Genomic DNA, 15,927 nt, shown 5'->3' with positions numbered 1-15,927 from the left:
CTGGTAAAATATACAGAACCTAAAATTTACCATCTTGACCATTTGTTTTTTGAGGGAGGGTCTCGCTCTGTTGCCCAGGCTGGAGTGCAGTGGCGTGCTCTTGGCTCACTGCAACCTCTGCCTCCCAAGCTCAAGCGATCCTCCCGCCTCAGCCTCCTGAGTAGCTAGGACTACAGGCACATGCAACTGTGCCCAGCTAAGTGTTTTTTTTGTTTTTTGTTTTTTGTTTTTTGAGAAACAGGGTTTCACCGTGTTGCCCAGGCTGATCTGGAACTCCTGGCCTCAAGTGATCCAACCGCCTCAGCCTCCCACAGTGCTGAGATTATAGGTGGGAGTCACCGTGCCTGGTCCATCTTAACCATTTTTAAGTAAGTGTACACTTCAGTGGTGTTGGGTAGGTTCATATTGTGCAATACCATCACTACCACCCATCTTCAGAACTTTTACATCTTTTTTCTTTCTTTCTTTTTTTTTTTTTTTTTAGAAACAGTGTCTCGCTCTGTTGCCTAGGCCTGAGTACACAGGTGCAATCATAGCTCACTCCATCCTTGAACTCCTGAACTAAGCAGTCCACCTGCCTCAGCCTTCTGAGTAGCTGGGGCTACAGGTGCATACTGTGGTACCTGACTAATTTTTTTTTTTTTTTTGTAAAAATGGGGTTCTTCCTTTGTTGCCCAGGCTGGTCTTGAACTCTTGGCTTCAAGTAATCCTCCTGCCCTGGCCTCCCAAAGTAACGGGATTACAGGTGTAAGCCTGAATTTTAAAATTTTTTAAAATTTATTTTTCCATGGCAGAGTCTTGTTCTGTGGCATGATCACTGCAGCCCCAACCTCCCAGGCTCAAATGATCCTCCCATCTCATCCTCCCAAGTAGCTGGGACTATACATGCATGCCACCATGCCTGGCTAATTTTTTCTTTTTTTCCTTTTCTTTTCTTTCCTTTTTTTTTTTGAGACAGGGTTTCACTCTGTTGCCCAGGCTAGAGTGCAGTGGCTCAATCTCGGTTCACTGCAACCTCTGCCTCCTGGGCTCAAGGGATATTTACCCCTCAGCCTCCCAAGTAGCTGGGACTACAGGCATATGCACTATGACACCTGGCTAATTTTTTATTTTTTGTAGAGACAGGGTTTCATCATGTTGCCCAGGCTGGTCTCAAACTCCTGACCTCGAGTGATCCATATGCCTCAGCCTCCCAAAGTGCTGGAACTATAGGCATGAGCCACTGCACTGGGGCAGCTAATTAAAAAAAATTTTTTTGGATAGAGATTGGGTCTCACTATGTTGCCCAGGCTGGTCTCAAACTCCTGGGTTCAAGTGATCCTCCTGCCTCAGCCTCCCAAAGTGCTGAGATTATAGGCATGAGTCACCGCACCCAGCCTGAATACCTTTTTTATTTTTTGAGACTGAGTTCCGCTTTTGTTGCCCAGGCTGGAGTGCAATGGCGCAATCTCGGCTCACGGCAACCTCCGCCTCCTGGGTTCAAGCGATTCTCCTGCCTCAGCCTCCTGTGTAGCTGGGATTACAGGCATGCACCACCATGCCCGGCTAATTTTGTATTTTTAGTAGAGATGGGTTTTCTCCATGTTGGCCAGGCTGGTCACAAACTCCCGACCTCAGTTGATCTGCCCGCCTCGGCCTCCGAAAGTGCTGGGATTACAGGCATGAGCCACCATGCCCAGCCAAATTTTTTAATATTAAAAAAGTGAAACTATATCCATTAAACAATAACTCCCATTTCCTCCTCCCCCAGCTGTGGCAGCTGCCATTCTCCTTTCTGTAACTGCAAATTGGACTAGATAACTCAGATAAGTAGAATCATACAGTGTTTGTCTTTTTGTGACTGGCTTATGTTACTTAGTATAATGTCCTCAAGTTCACCCATGTTGTCACATGTATCAGAATTCCCTTCCTTTCTAAGGCCGAATAATATTCCATTGTATATATGTACAACATTTTGTTTATCCACTCATCTGTCGATGGACACTTGTTGCTTCCACCTCTTGGCTATGTGAATAATGCTGCTATGGCCTTGGCTGTACAGAGATCTCTTTGACACCTTGCTTTCAATTATTTTGGATATAGCCTCAGAAGTGGAATTGCTGGGTCGTATGGTTAGCACTTTTTCTTTTTTTTTTTTTTTTGAGGCAAGAGTCTCGCTCTGTCAGCCAGGCTGGAGTGCAGTGGCACCATCTCAGGCTCACTGCAGCCTCTGCCTCCCAGGTTCAAGCAGTTCTCCTGCCTCAGCCTTCCTAGTAGCTGGGATTACAGCTGCTCCACCCCGCTCAGCCAATTTTTGCATTTTTAGTAGAAACAGGGTTTCACCATGTTGGCCAGGCTGGTCTCGACTCCCAGCCTCAGGTGATCTGCCTGCCTCAGCCTCCCAAAGTGCTGGGATTACAGGTATGAGCCACCACACCAAGCCAGCACATTTTTTAAAGCCACTATTTATTGCATGCTTAATATGTGGCAGGAACTGGGTTAATGATTTGACATATATTGCCTCACTCAATCCCTACGTCCACTCTGAGTAGTAGGAAGAATTATCCCCAGTTTGTAGCTGAGAAAATAAAGACTCAGAGAGGTTAAGTTATTTGCTCAAAGTCTCACAGCTAGGAAGCTTTGGAACAGGCACTGGAGCTTTGACCTGCCGCCAAAGCCTTGCTTTTAACTATTGTGACATGCTGCCTCCCAGTGGCCTCTCTCTCCACCTGTCTGTAGAATATTCTGCCTCTGTTGTGTCCCATTTTTTTTCCCTCTTGCCTTGTGTGTGTTCACTTTCTCTGGAAACTTTGAGCAACTTAAGTAAAGGCCCTTTGACTGCCAAGAAGTTTTTGTGAGTTGGAAACTTAGAGTGGGAGGCCTGTAATTTGCTTTCTAATCATGGTCCTCTGGATTTATAGCTGCCTGTCTCCCAGTGACGGACAGGCTCTTATTCAGCCTCTTGCGGTGATTGGCTTGTGGATCCACAGAAAGCCGGCCCAAGAGGGCCAGCTTCCTGGGTACAGGGACGCTGTACCCGCAGAGAGGCAGTGTGGGAAGGGAGAGGGCCCGGCTAGGCCAACGAGGATTCTCTTGGCTCACTGATTTCCCAGCAACAACAGAGGCAGAAAATTTTACAGAAAGATGGGAAAAGAAAGGCTATGAAGTAGATTCCAGTATAATTGCCTTTTTCTGATTTTCAAAACTATCAGAGCAAAAATATCCTAAATTTGGTTCGAGTTTTATAAGTTCAAGCCAGACTTAAGATTTGCATGATAGTCAGTTATCTTTCTGTCATCCTTTAAAAAAAATTTTTTTGTTATGCAAAATTTCAAACATACATAAAAATAAAGATCATAGCGTAATGCACTTCTGTGAACCCATTGCCTAGGTTTAGCAGTGATTAATACATAGAGTCACAGCTTATCTATCCAATAACACAGAAGTTTAAATTTTTCCTCATTCACAGCACTAGCTCAGTGCTTCAGACCTAGCTGTTGCTCAGTAAATAAATAGATGTTGACTGATTACAAAGCCCTTCCCCTCTCTGGGTCTCAGTTTCCCCATCTGTGTGCAGTTAAGGGACAGGATTAGGTGCTTTCTTCCTCTTTTTTTTAAGACAGAGTTTCGCTCTTGTTGCCCAGGCTGGAGTGCAATGGTACGATCTCGACTCACCGCAACCTCTGCCTCCTGGGTTCAAGCAATTCTCTTGCCTCAACCTCCTGAGTAGCTGAGATTAAAGTCATGTGCCGCCATGCCTGGCTAATTTTGTATTTTTAGTAGAGATGGGGTTTCTCCATGTTGGTCAGCTGGTCTCGAACTCCTGACCTCAGGTGATCCGCCCACCTTGGCCTCCCAAAGTGCTGGGATTGCAGGCATGAGCCACCGTGCCTGGCCTAGGTGGTTTTCTCTTTTGTTGTTGTTGTTTGTTTGTTTGTTTGTTTTTGAGACAGAGTCTCACTCTGTCACCCAGGCTGGAGTGCAGAAGCGCAATTTCTGCTCACTGCAACCTCTGCCTCCCAGGTTCAAGTGATTCTCCTTCCTCAGCCTCCTGAGTAGCAGGGACTACAGGTGCGCGCCACCACGCCTGGCTACTTTTTGTATATATACTTTTTTTAGTGGGGATGGGGTTTCGCCATGTTGGCCATGCTGGTCTTGAACTCTTGGCCTCAAGTGATCCACCCACCTTGGGCTCCCAAAGTGCTGGGATTACAGGCATGAGCCACCGCACCCAACCAGGATTAAGTGCTTTCTAAGAGACATGATAGTCAAAGTATACACTTGGATGTCAGACACAATTGTTTTTCCATTTATTAGCTAGGTATCTTCAGGCAAGCTGAGTCTCAGTTTTCTCATCTGTAAAGTGGGGATACAACTTCTCAAGGGTGGTTGTCAGCACTGAATAAAGTAGCTGTTTTGTTACTAATACTTTTATTATTGCTATTTTGAATATTAATATTCTGGTTGGAGGAATCTGTGTATTTCATAAACGCAAAAATAAAATTGGAATGGACTAGAATTCATGCCCTAGGATTTGGCTTCTTTTTTTGTCCCAGTCAGCAGATAATCAGAAGCCCAAGAAATGAATAGTGCAAGAGGAGGCCCAGAGTGAGGGCTATCCAGGCTGATTTCATCTCCTCTCTTCCCTTGCCCCTGCCGTGTGTGGGTGTCACAGCCCCCACCCCCATGAGAGAGCCCCACTAGCCACCTCCTCCCCTAATGAGACAGGCCCAAGACGGAAGAGCCCAGAGGTGGAGAGGGTGGCGCTGCAGGATGTCTCGTTGCTAGGATTTCCGAGGAGGCAGCAAGAGCCTGTTTCCAGAGCTGGGAGGGAATGATGGGCTGATGTGTAGATGTAGGGCACGTGGCCCCAGATGGGGTTTTGTGGGATTCTGGGCAGCGGACAGCAGCTGGGAGAAGGCGCTGGGGGCAGGAGGAGGGTCTTTGTAGAATATGGCCCCTTTCATAGATTGTGGGCTCAGGATTACCTGCTCATTTCTTCCGTTTACCTCCTTATCTGTCAATATTAGACCTGCATTTGAATCCTGACTCACTCTATGACCTTTGGCAAGTGTTGTGCTGCTATACTTGCTGGCCCTCAGTTTTCTCACCAATGAGAGGGCTAAGTGAAACATGTATAATAAAGTGCTCTGTAAAAAGGAAGACAAAGTAGAAATGTGAAGGTTCACTACCACTGTCATCTTTATTATTATAATTATTTTTCCTTTTACTGTCAGATGAGGGAATTGGACTCTGTTTGGTTTCTATGCATGAACAGGGAGCCCTGCAGGGTACTTCCACTGTGAGGGCCTGTGTCAGGAGACTGTGGGAATTGGCTAGCTGGGCCCCATTAGTGAAACTCCAGGGAACAACTGAAGAGGGCAGCAAAGTTCAAAGCCAGAGAGGCCGCCCAAGGGGGGCTGTGGTTGCTGAAAGGTGGGGGCTCTAGTGAGATTCCAGGAAGGACTTTCAATGGTTCAGGCCAGAAGCTTTGAGTGAGGTGAAGGTAACAGACCTTTCTTATATAAATATGTTTACACATATATACCAGAAAGTAAGCAACAAAACAAGACCCAGACGTACACGAAAGAAATAATTCCACTATCACAAAACAACCTCTGGTAACATGTTTTAAAATATTTCCTTCCCGTTTGCCTTTTTCTAGGCATGTACACATACATACATATTTTATAGAAGTTGGGGCCGGGCGCGGTGGCTCACGCCTGTAATCCCAGCACTTTGGGAGGCTGAGGTGGGTAGATCACTTGAGGTCAGGAGTTCGAGACCAGCCTGGCCAACATGGTGAAACCCTGTCTCTTCTAAAAATACAAAAATTAACCAGGCATGGTGGTGGGCACCTGTAATCCCAGTTACTTGGGAGGCTGAGGTGGGAGAATTGCTTGAACCCAGGAGGCGGAGGATGCAGTGAGCCGAGATTGTGCCACTGCACTCCAGCCTGGGCAATAGAGCAAAAACTCCATCTCAAAAAAAAAAAAAAACAGAAAAAAGAACAAAAAACATATTTTATAGAAATTGGATCATTTGTTACATACCATTTTGTCTCTGCTTTTTTACCTGTATTGTGTTAAGAACATGATTATATAGCCACATATAGATCCACAACATTATTTTGTAGTAGCTGCGTAGTATTTCAGCATATGTATGTATCACTATTTATATAACGTAGCCACTATTATTGGACATATATATTAACTCCAATGCTCTACTTTACTCTTGTATACAGTGATTAGACAAATGTTCTTATAGCCACATCTTGTGTCATTCATTGTTCCCTAAGGATCAATTCCTAAAAAAGGAATTTCTGCGTTAAACGGTATGTACACTTTTAAGGCTTATCATGTACTTTTTCAATGATGAAAGATGAAACCAGTTGATAGCTGCATTGACACTGTCTGAATCTGCCCAATTTATTGGAGGCTCATTATCTTAATAACCTGGCAGCAGTAGCTTGGGTAGGAGGCTCACTTGCATGGATTGGGCGGAGGGAGGCATCAATAGCCACTCTAAAGGGACTTTGCAAAGAGAGGCCCCTGGGTGGCCTGATGGGGCTGGGTTGGACTGTGTTGAAGGGGCTTACCTGCCCGGCCTGTGCTGTGCTGGGCTGTGTTGGCCTGACTGTATTGGTTATGGGAGGCTGTGCTGGGCAGTTGGTCTGGGTTGGCTGCACTGGATCAGGCCTGGCAGTCTTGTCCCTGGTGTGATCCTGGGCTCAGCCTGGTGTGATCAGCGTGGTCACCAATCCAAGACATTCATTCTAGAAGCTGGCGTGGCCTCCCTGGCCATGCTGACAGACTTGTCCATTCACGTAGTGGAGAGTGATTCATCAGAGCTGGTGGTGGCAGCAGTAACTCTGACAGAGTGGAACTGCTCTCACCATCCTGTCACTTGGCCTCTAAAAATAACTCCTGCCTGTTCCGAGTGACCGCACCACCAGGTGTCTGGAGGTGCAGTCCTGTGGTTGTGGCTATGTGAGAGAGGGTGTGTGTGTGTTTGTGTTGGGGATAGAGGTGCCATCTGGGGGCCTCTTGATTGGTTGACCTCTGAGCCAGGGCTTTGGGGTGGGGGTATGAGAGGCAGACCAGGCTCTCTCTTTTCTACCCTCTCACAGCTGAGGACAGAGACAGCTAGTGGGGGTAGCGGTATTTTTCAGGACTGTATGCTCACTCCCTGCTGAAAAAGGGCAGAGAGAGTGGAATGGAGAGGGTGACTTCAGAGGCAATATGACAAGGGCGAGGCAGGCTCTGGGGAAGCACAGCATTTAGCTAATCAACATCTGTGTCCCACAAAAGCCCATGTAAAAGCTCATCTTCTTAGTGAAGTCTTTAATGTAGGGTTCCTTTAAATTAGATACAAAATACAAAATACACACAAATACGATAATTTCTTATCGTGGCTGATTAGAGATCGTCTAGCCCAAGTCTTAATCAAGGGGGTTATCTGTCTATCACTCAGGGGGTGATCTATGCATGGGCTTCATGAACTTTCTTGATGCCTGAAAGATAATAAAGGTAGGGGTGTGTGTGTGAGTGTGTGGTGCATGAGTGTGAGTGTGACTTTGTGTGTGTGTGTGTGTGTGTGTGCATGTGCATACCCATGTACATTTTTCTAGGAGAAGCTCTGCAGTTTTCATTGCATTTTCAAAGGAAATCACAACCCATAAAAGGTTTTCTTTTTCTTTTTCTTTTTCTTTTTTTTTCTTTTTTCTTTTTTTTGAGACAGTGTCTTGCTCTGTCTCCCAGGCTGGAGTGCAGTGGTGTGATATTGGCTCACTGCAACCTCTGCCTCCTGGGTTCAAGTGATTCTCCTGCCTCAGCCTCCCAAGTAGCTGGGGCTACAGGTGCACGCCACCATCCCTGGCTAATTTTTGTATTTTTAGTAGAGATGGGGTTTCACCATGTCGGCCAGGCTGGTTTCAAACTCCTGACCTCAGGTGATCTGCCTGCCTCGGCCTCCCAAAGTGTAGGAATTACAGGCGTCAGCCACTGCGCCCAGCCCCCTAAAAGGTTTAGAACTACACTAGTCCAACCCCCTCACATTACGGGTAAGGAAATTGAATTCAGAGAGGAAAATGACTGCCCAAGATCTCACAGCAAAGGTCAAATCAAGATTTCTTGATGCCCAGCCCAGCACCCTCTGCCACACAGGATGCCACCCTCCCCTGCCTGGTTCCTTGAGCCAGGGTCTAGCTACCTGCAGTAGGCAGGATCACAGTACCATTTTCCATACCCTCTTGGCTGGCATGGATCCAACTGAACAGTCTTGAGGCTTTCAATCACAGTGGGCAGCTGAGCACTCACCTCCGGACCTTCCCACTCCCAGGGGAAAACCCATGGGGCATCTCCTGACTCATTCTTTTAGAGGGCATCTTTGCCCAGGACAGTTAAATCTGTCTGTTGACATTCTTATCCTGGTGGGACACTCCCTGATACAGGAAGTGCCTCTGCCTTGTGGGAAAGGAACTGACCCTCAGGTCCTGGAGGACAGGAAATGGAATGGGTGAGTGGGCCTGGGAATATTATATGATGGAAAGGCAGGAGGTCATGGCTAGTGGCAAGAGACAGATGCTGTCTCATTGTATATGGGAGGAATTAAACTGCCATAGGAGTGAATAATAGGACTGATAAGTAGCATTTATTGAATACTTACTATAAGTTAACACTTTTCTAAGATATTTACATGTGTTACCTCCATTAATCCTTATAATAACTCCATATGGTTATTATAAGGAAACTGAGGCACAAATAAATTAAGCACATCTAGGAAACAGCTGAGCCAGGATATGAAGTCAGGTCCTCTGACTCCAGAGTATACATCACTCTGGAGCCAAAGTGTAGGCTCCTAGCCTCTATGCTGGCAGACCTGAAACTCCAGTGTGCGTTAGAATCACAGGAGGGCTGATGAAAGCACTGTTGCCGTTCCAAACCTCCTAGTTTCTGACTCAGTAGGTCTGTGTGGGGCCTGAGGATTTGTGTACTTAAGAGTTCCCAGATAAGGCTGGGTGCGGTGGCTCACGCTTGTAATCCCAGCACTTTGGGAGGCTGAGGCGGGTGGATCACGAGGTCAGGAGTTCAAGACCAGCCTGGACAAGATGGTCAAACTCCTGTCTCTACTAAAAATACAAAAAAAATTAGCCGGTTGTGGTGGTGGATGCCTGTAATCTCAGCTATTTGGGAGGCTGAGGCAGAGAATTGCTTGAACCTGGGAGGTGAAGGTTGCAGTGAGCCGAGATTGTGATCATACCACTGCACTCCAGCCTGGGTGACAGAGGGAGACTCCGTCTCAAAAAAAAAAAAAAAAAAAAGAGTTCCCAGATATTGCTGGTGTTCCAGGGACCACACTTTGAGAATCATCCCTGTTTCCTGATAGGAAGAGATGAACAGAGGGAAAAGAAGTGGTGACTGATCTCACCTGGATTATTGCAATGTCCCACTGTGGTTCCAGGCTTCTCCTTCACTCTGGTCACTGACTCTTCACCAGGAGCAAATTAATTTTCCTAAAGCCCAGCTCTAATTATGCCTCTGCTCAAAGCTCTCTGGATCCTCTGACACTGTCCACCATCGCTGTCCAGTAGAAATGTCTGCAGTGATGAAATGTTCTATATCTGTACTGTCCAGTATGGTAACCACTAACCACATGTGGCTATGAATTTTACATTTTGTTCCATTAAATTTAAATTTAAATAATCACAAGTGGCCAGTTGCTAGACAGTGCAGTGCACTTGGTTTGTCATTCAAGGCTCTGCTTGGCACCAGCTCCTTTCTATCTCCTCAGGGATAGCCTCAACCTTCAGTATCCCAGGCTCCAGGCCATATGCAGCCTTTCCTGATTCTACCTTGTAATTCCCAGCACTGTGGCTTGTGTTATGCTCTCTCCTCAGTCTACATTGTCCTTCTGCCCTGCCTTTAATGCCCAACCTACATGTGACCTCTTCCTCGAAACCTCCTTTGACACCTGCTGCTCTCTAATCTTTTTCTCCTCTGAACTCCCCAACACTCTGTCCTCTTCTTACAACCTTTAGTGCTTTCTGTTTTACATTGCAGTTGGCTGGTGTGGGTATTTTCTCTTACTAAACTGTGAGCTTTTGGAGGATGTGACTGTTTTCTGTAGAGAGCTCTTGCTTCCTACTGCAGGTCCCTCCAGGTACACAGAGGAGTTCAACAAATCCCACAAACCTTTGCACTGGCACACTGGGGATACAGAGATCGGTACCATAACTTCCCTGTCCTCAAGCTGCTCACAGGCTTCTACGAGAGTCTGATTCATGCCCAGAGAACCATTGAAGCCAATGGTTATTTTGGGCAGGGAGATAAAAGCCACAGAGGGCCCAGTTGGCGAGGGGAGTCCAGCAGGAGCTGCCTAAGCAGAAGGCTGTGTTTACATACACAGACGACTTCTCTGCCCAGTCTGGCCTAGTGTGGGGAGATGGGAACATTCAGGCATCGCTGCCTGGCTGCCTCATGAAGTTGGGGATTAACCAGTGATGCAGCGGCTGGTCTAGCTGTCTGGTCCCTGCAGATGGATGGATGAAGAGAGGATTGAAAAGACAGCAGAGCAGTGCCAGCTTCTGGAAGTGAAGTGCTGGCTGGGTGGAGTGGGCACCTGGGCTGGGAATGTGAGTGCAAGCAAATGTTTGTGAACTGACAGCAGACAGCAGGTGAAATTCTGCTGGGTCTGGCTTGGGGGGTTATGAGGTCTTCATAACAGTCCCTGTTTTAAGTGGAAAAACTGTTGAAAAGAAAAAAAAAAAAGGAGGTCAGGTGCAGTGGTTCATGACTGTTATCCCAGCACTGTGGGAGGCCAAGGTGAGTAGAACACTTGAGCTCAGGAGTTTGAGACCAGCCTAGGCAACATGGCAAAACCCTATCTCTACAAAAAATATAAAAATTAGCAGTGCATGGTGGTGTACACCTGTAGTCCCAGCTACTTAGGGGGCTGGGGTAGGAGGATTACCTGAGCCCAGGGAAGTTGAGGCTGCAGTGAACCATGATCTCACCACTGCACTCCAGCATGGGCGACAGAGTGAGACCCTGTCTCAAAACAATAATAACAACAACAACAAAACAGAGGAAAAAAAGATAGAAACAGCTTTCTGGCTTTAGACTCTAATCCTAAGAGTATTTTACATCCTGAAAATCTCTAGTATATATTCATCTCTGGGACAAAAACATTAACAAAGGAAACTTTATTGATGCTATAACATAAACACAGAAAAGTGCACAGATCATAAGTTTACACATTCTTGTGTAACTACCCCCCAGACATGAACAGAATATGTCAGTATCTCCAGAATAAACCTGTGTGAAGCCTAATGTGTGTAGGATTAATGATAGAACAAACACAGGCCCTGGAGTCAGGCATGCTTGGGGTTGAATCCTGGGCCCCCGCACCTACTAGCAGTGTGACCTTGGATGAGTGATTTAACTTCAGTTTCCTCCCCTGTAAAATCAAGGTGGATCTATAATGTCTGCCTTACAGGGAAGTAGGAGATTTAAAATTGAAAATGTAGGCAAGTTGCTAGGCACAGTGCCAGCACGTAAGTGGGGACTCAGATACTTTCTGCAATGGCGATGTTAATTGATGGTGATGCTGCAGCACCTTCTGGCACTCGGGACCGGGGACATACACACAGCTTTTCTCCTGTTGCCTCTCACTGCTTCCAGCCTCTGTATGACACTCTCCAGCTCTCTTCTGACTGCAAGGAATTAGAGATGCTGTGATGATGCAAACTTCAGCTGACACTTCAGGCACCCGATGGGAGGCTGGGTGGACATCTGTGGGACATCTAGTGGGAACATGGCCAGATTTTTCATGTTCTGGCCTCAGGAATGTGGCTCCCAGACCTCCTAGAGGGGCTGATTTCCCAAGAAGCAGCTGGAAGCATGGGGACCTGTTAAGAAACATAGCCGAGGTGGAGATAAGGCAGAACTCAGCCTCAGGAGTGTCCTGGCGTCCTGGGTGGATTCCTGGCTCCTACTTGCTCCCTGGCCTCTGGCTGTTGGTGTGAAGATGGCCAACACATACTATGCACATATTGTGAACTGGGCACTGATGTGGGCCTTCAGGGCTGTGTGTGGGCGGGGGGAAGGGTCTATGTTGAAAAGTGGCCATTATCCTAAAGCTCATAGTACAATGGAAATTTAAAACCCTTGGACAGGTCACATGACCCTGAACTTGAGGGTGGCAGGAGGGAGAGAGAGAGGCTAAGAGGTTATTTCTAGCCAGAGGAGGTGGTGCAAAGAGGAAGGGTTCAGGAAGGACTTCCTGGAGAATGCCTAGAAGAATAACTATGGGAAATGGGAAGAGGGTCTCCCAGGCAGAGAAGAGGGCACAGCCACTGTGCCCTGGGGACCTGGAACCAGTCAGTTTGACAAAGCTCATCACATGGAATCTGAGAATGAGGCTGAAGAGCCAGGTGAGACCAGGCTGTGGAAGGCCTTGAGAGTCGGGCTGAGGTGTTTGAGTTGCCTCATCAGAGAATGAGGAGCCACTGAAGCTTCTTCTATTGAGGAAGCAGAGCAAGACCAGATCCTCTTACTGTGCTCTGTGGAGACCAGCATTGTTTTTAGCCAAAGATGGCAGTCAGTTGTCCAAGCCACTGGAGTGGGCTGTGAGAGCCTCTGGGATGCCCAGACATGTACAGGGGGCTTGGCTGTGGGTATAGAAGAGGAGAAGGGACATGGACCAGAACTAAGGTTCCCAGCTTTGAGAAATGACAGTCTTACTGGAGACGTTGGAGAGCCTCATGACAATTGAGCCCCAAATTCAGAAGTAGAGGCAAGGATGAGATGAGGGTCCAGTAGGCAGAGAAGAAGAAACTGGTTGGGGGAGCATGCGGGGAGGAGACGGGGCCGGGCTTTCTGGAGGGGAGGCAACCTTCAGAATGGGCAGGCTTTTCAGACACTGAGGGTACTGCGGGGGCACCGTAGTGGGGTCCATCTGAGGTGCAGAAGGGAGCTTGGAGCATGCCAGCACCATACAGAGCCTTTGTGGGCATTCTCGCATGTCATTCTCATAGCTCTGGAAGACGGTGCTGATATTATCCCCATTGTACAGATGGGGCAACTGAGGCACAGAGAGGCTAAGGCCTTGCTCAAGGTCATGCAGCTCCTGTGCTAATAAATGTCCCCCATCCCTGCCCCAGCCCCCTTGCCAGAGGTGAACATTGCCCTTAGGCTCTTCAACAACACTACACTAGATACATATGGGAAAGTGCTTTGTACACTGTGACCTGCTATGCAGTTTGCAGGCATCCTCATCATTCCACGCTAGAATAAGGCTTAACGCAGGAGGGTGTGATTCCCACGGTCTGGGCTGGATGGAAGGTTACAGGGAAGGGTAAGGTCTCTGGGAACTGCAGTGCTTTGAGAGGCTTCTTAGGGGAGACGGAGAAGAGAAAGTAGGGGGCAGCTGGAGGGGGGAGGTCCCTGCAAGGTGGGCACTGCCACCTGTCCACCCTGCCTAATTCCTCCACCCAGACACAGCTGCCCTGTGGTGCCCTCCGCAGAGTGCCAACCTCAGTGAAACAGCCTGCCAGGCAGCACTTCCCGGACTGGTGGGTCATGCTGCTCTGGTAAGTTTGGCTCTGGTAGCTCCCTCCCTCTGGCCCAGCTCCCAGTGGCCTGGGGCTGTCACTGGGCCCAGCTGCCCTCCGGGGCAGGAGCCAGATGCCCTCCAGCTCTCTTGTCCTGGAATACCCTCCTCCCCATGACCTCACCTTTAACCCAGCTTGGCTTAGTGTCTTCTCCTCCAGGAAGCCTTTTCTGATCCCTATGGCTGAGTTAGGACCCCAGAGTATCTAAACCTATACTGACCAAAAGAAATATAATGTGAGCCACACGTGCAAGCCACATGCAATTTTAAATTTTCTAGTAGCCACATTTTTTAAAAAAGTCAAAAGAAACAGATGTAATTATTCAAATGATTTGTTTTATTTAACCCAATACATTCATAAGGTTTTTTTTGTTTTGTTTTTTGAGAAGGAGTTTCACTCTTGTCCCCCAGGCTGGAGTGCAATAGCGCGATCTCAGCTTACTACAACTTCCGCCTCTTGGGTTCAAGCAATTATTCTCCTGCCTCAGCCTCTGGAGTAGCTGGGATTACAGGCACATGCCACCATGCCCGGCTAATTTTTGTATTTTTAGTAGAGATGGGGTTTTACCATGTTGGCCAGGCTGGTCTCAAACTCCTGACCTCAGGTAATCCGCCCACCTCGGCCTCCCAAAATGCTGGGATTACAGGTATGAGCCATGCCTGGCCATAATGTCATCTCAATATAAAAATTATTAATGAGACATATTACATTCTTTTTGGTATGAAATCTTCAAAATCTGATTTTTATGTTTACAGCACATTTTGATTTGAACGAGCCACATTTCAAGTGCTCCATAGCCACTAGCCATGGCTAGTAGCTACAATATTGGTTAGCATAGACCTAAAAACAGGGAGTTTATAAGGGTTGAAGCTCAGAGTTTGGCACCAGACATACCTGGCTGTCATATTCCGGCCCTGCCATTTATTAGCTGGATGAACTTTGGGGTCGCTAACCCTTCTGAGCCTCAGTTATTTCAGCTGTGAAAGGGATTAATAATTTCAGTGCCAGAGAATTGCTTTGAGGATTAAACAAATGAATGTGTTTCCAGTGCCAGGCACAGAGGAAGTGCTCAGAAAATGCTGGTGATTCATCTTCTAGTATCCTCTGATGTGCTGGGGTATGTGCCTCCACTAGATTGATTGTGAATTCAAGGGCAGAGGCTGTATTCAATTCCTCCAGCCTTCCCCAGTGTCCAGGGCCTGGCTTGGCGTGAGCATTACTCCTTGCTGAATGAAAGATTAAGTCCTTGGGCTGGGAGTGCTCCCCACCCCACCCTGCTTGCCCAGGAGTCAAGGGCCCTGGTGGCTGGGAGTCAGGAGACCACTGACTACCTGTGGGTGACCTTGGCAAGTCACTGCTTTGCTTAGAACCTTGGTTTCCTCCTTTGAAAGATAAAAGGGAGATAGGAGGGGCCCTGCCTGAAGTGTTTGGTTGAATCTCTGCCCCGCAGTGACCTTGGGGGGCTGTGGCTGACTCTGTGTCCCTTGCTTTCCCAGCCAGTGGAGCGAATCACTTCCGTTCTCCTTCTGGCTTTCCTGTATCCTGGACTTTTGCACCATTAAGTTCCGTCCAGTTAAAATTTAAGAGGAAAGAATTTCTCCTGTCTCCTAGACAGAGCAGAGAGGGGATGAAGGGTCCTGTCCCTTCTCTTCTGCCAGCATCTGCTGACTCCCATCACAGCAGCCCAGTGACAGACATGGGGCAGGGATTCTCCCATTTTATAGGTGAGAAAATTGAGGCTCAGAGATGTCAAATAACCTGCCTAAGTAATACAAAAAGAAATGGTAGCGCTAGGGCCAGAAGCAGAATTTGCAGCTAAGGAACTGAGGAGCCCCTTTTTTGGATGGGCTCCTCTTTCCTTCTTTCTCCAAGAGACTTGGTCCTGGGTTGAGTACTGTCCCCGTGCCTCAGTTTCCCTACCTGGGGAGTGAAAACAGTCAAGTAACTCAAGTAGTAATTGCAACTGATGCCTATAGGGGCCATATATTCTTAAGTGTCTCTCCTGCTTCCTCCAGCCTGATTTTTCTGGAAAGGGTTATTGTTGAGTAAAGTGGAAAGTATCTAGTCCAGGGAGCCAGTGTAACTATGCAAGCGTAATCTTGGGCAAGTCACTCCCACTCTGAGCCTCAGCCTGCCTATTTATAAGATGGGGGCCGGGTGCAGTGGCTCACACCTGTCATCCCAGCACTTTGGGAGGCCGAGGCGGGCGGATCACAAGGTCAGGAGATCAAGACCATCCTGGCTAACATGGTGAAACCCTGTCTCTACTAAAAATGCAAAAAAAATTAGCCGGGCGTGGTGGTGGCAGGCGCCTGTAGTCCCAGCTACTTGGGAGG

General features: G+C 47.6%; 1 protein-coding gene across 17 annotated transcripts in view; it reads left to right on the top strand.

Annotated features, from left to right (window-relative positions):
* The window catches only part of EPB41L1 (erythrocyte membrane protein band 4.1 like 1), a 145,203-nt gene that overhangs the window by 42,910 nt on the left and 86,366 nt on the right, over positions 1-15,927 (top strand). The gene's annotated exons all lie outside the window — the stretch shown is intronic.

This window comes from Hylobates moloch, unplaced genomic scaffold, assembly GCF_009828535.3.
Source record: "Hylobates moloch isolate HMO894 unplaced genomic scaffold, HMol_V3 SCAFFOLD_21, whole genome shotgun sequence".
NCBI lineage: Eukaryota > Metazoa > Chordata > Mammalia > Primates > Hylobatidae > Hylobates > Hylobates moloch.
The sequence above is the reverse complement of the archived record's forward strand: the minus strand, read 5'-3'. Positions and strand labels throughout refer to the sequence as shown.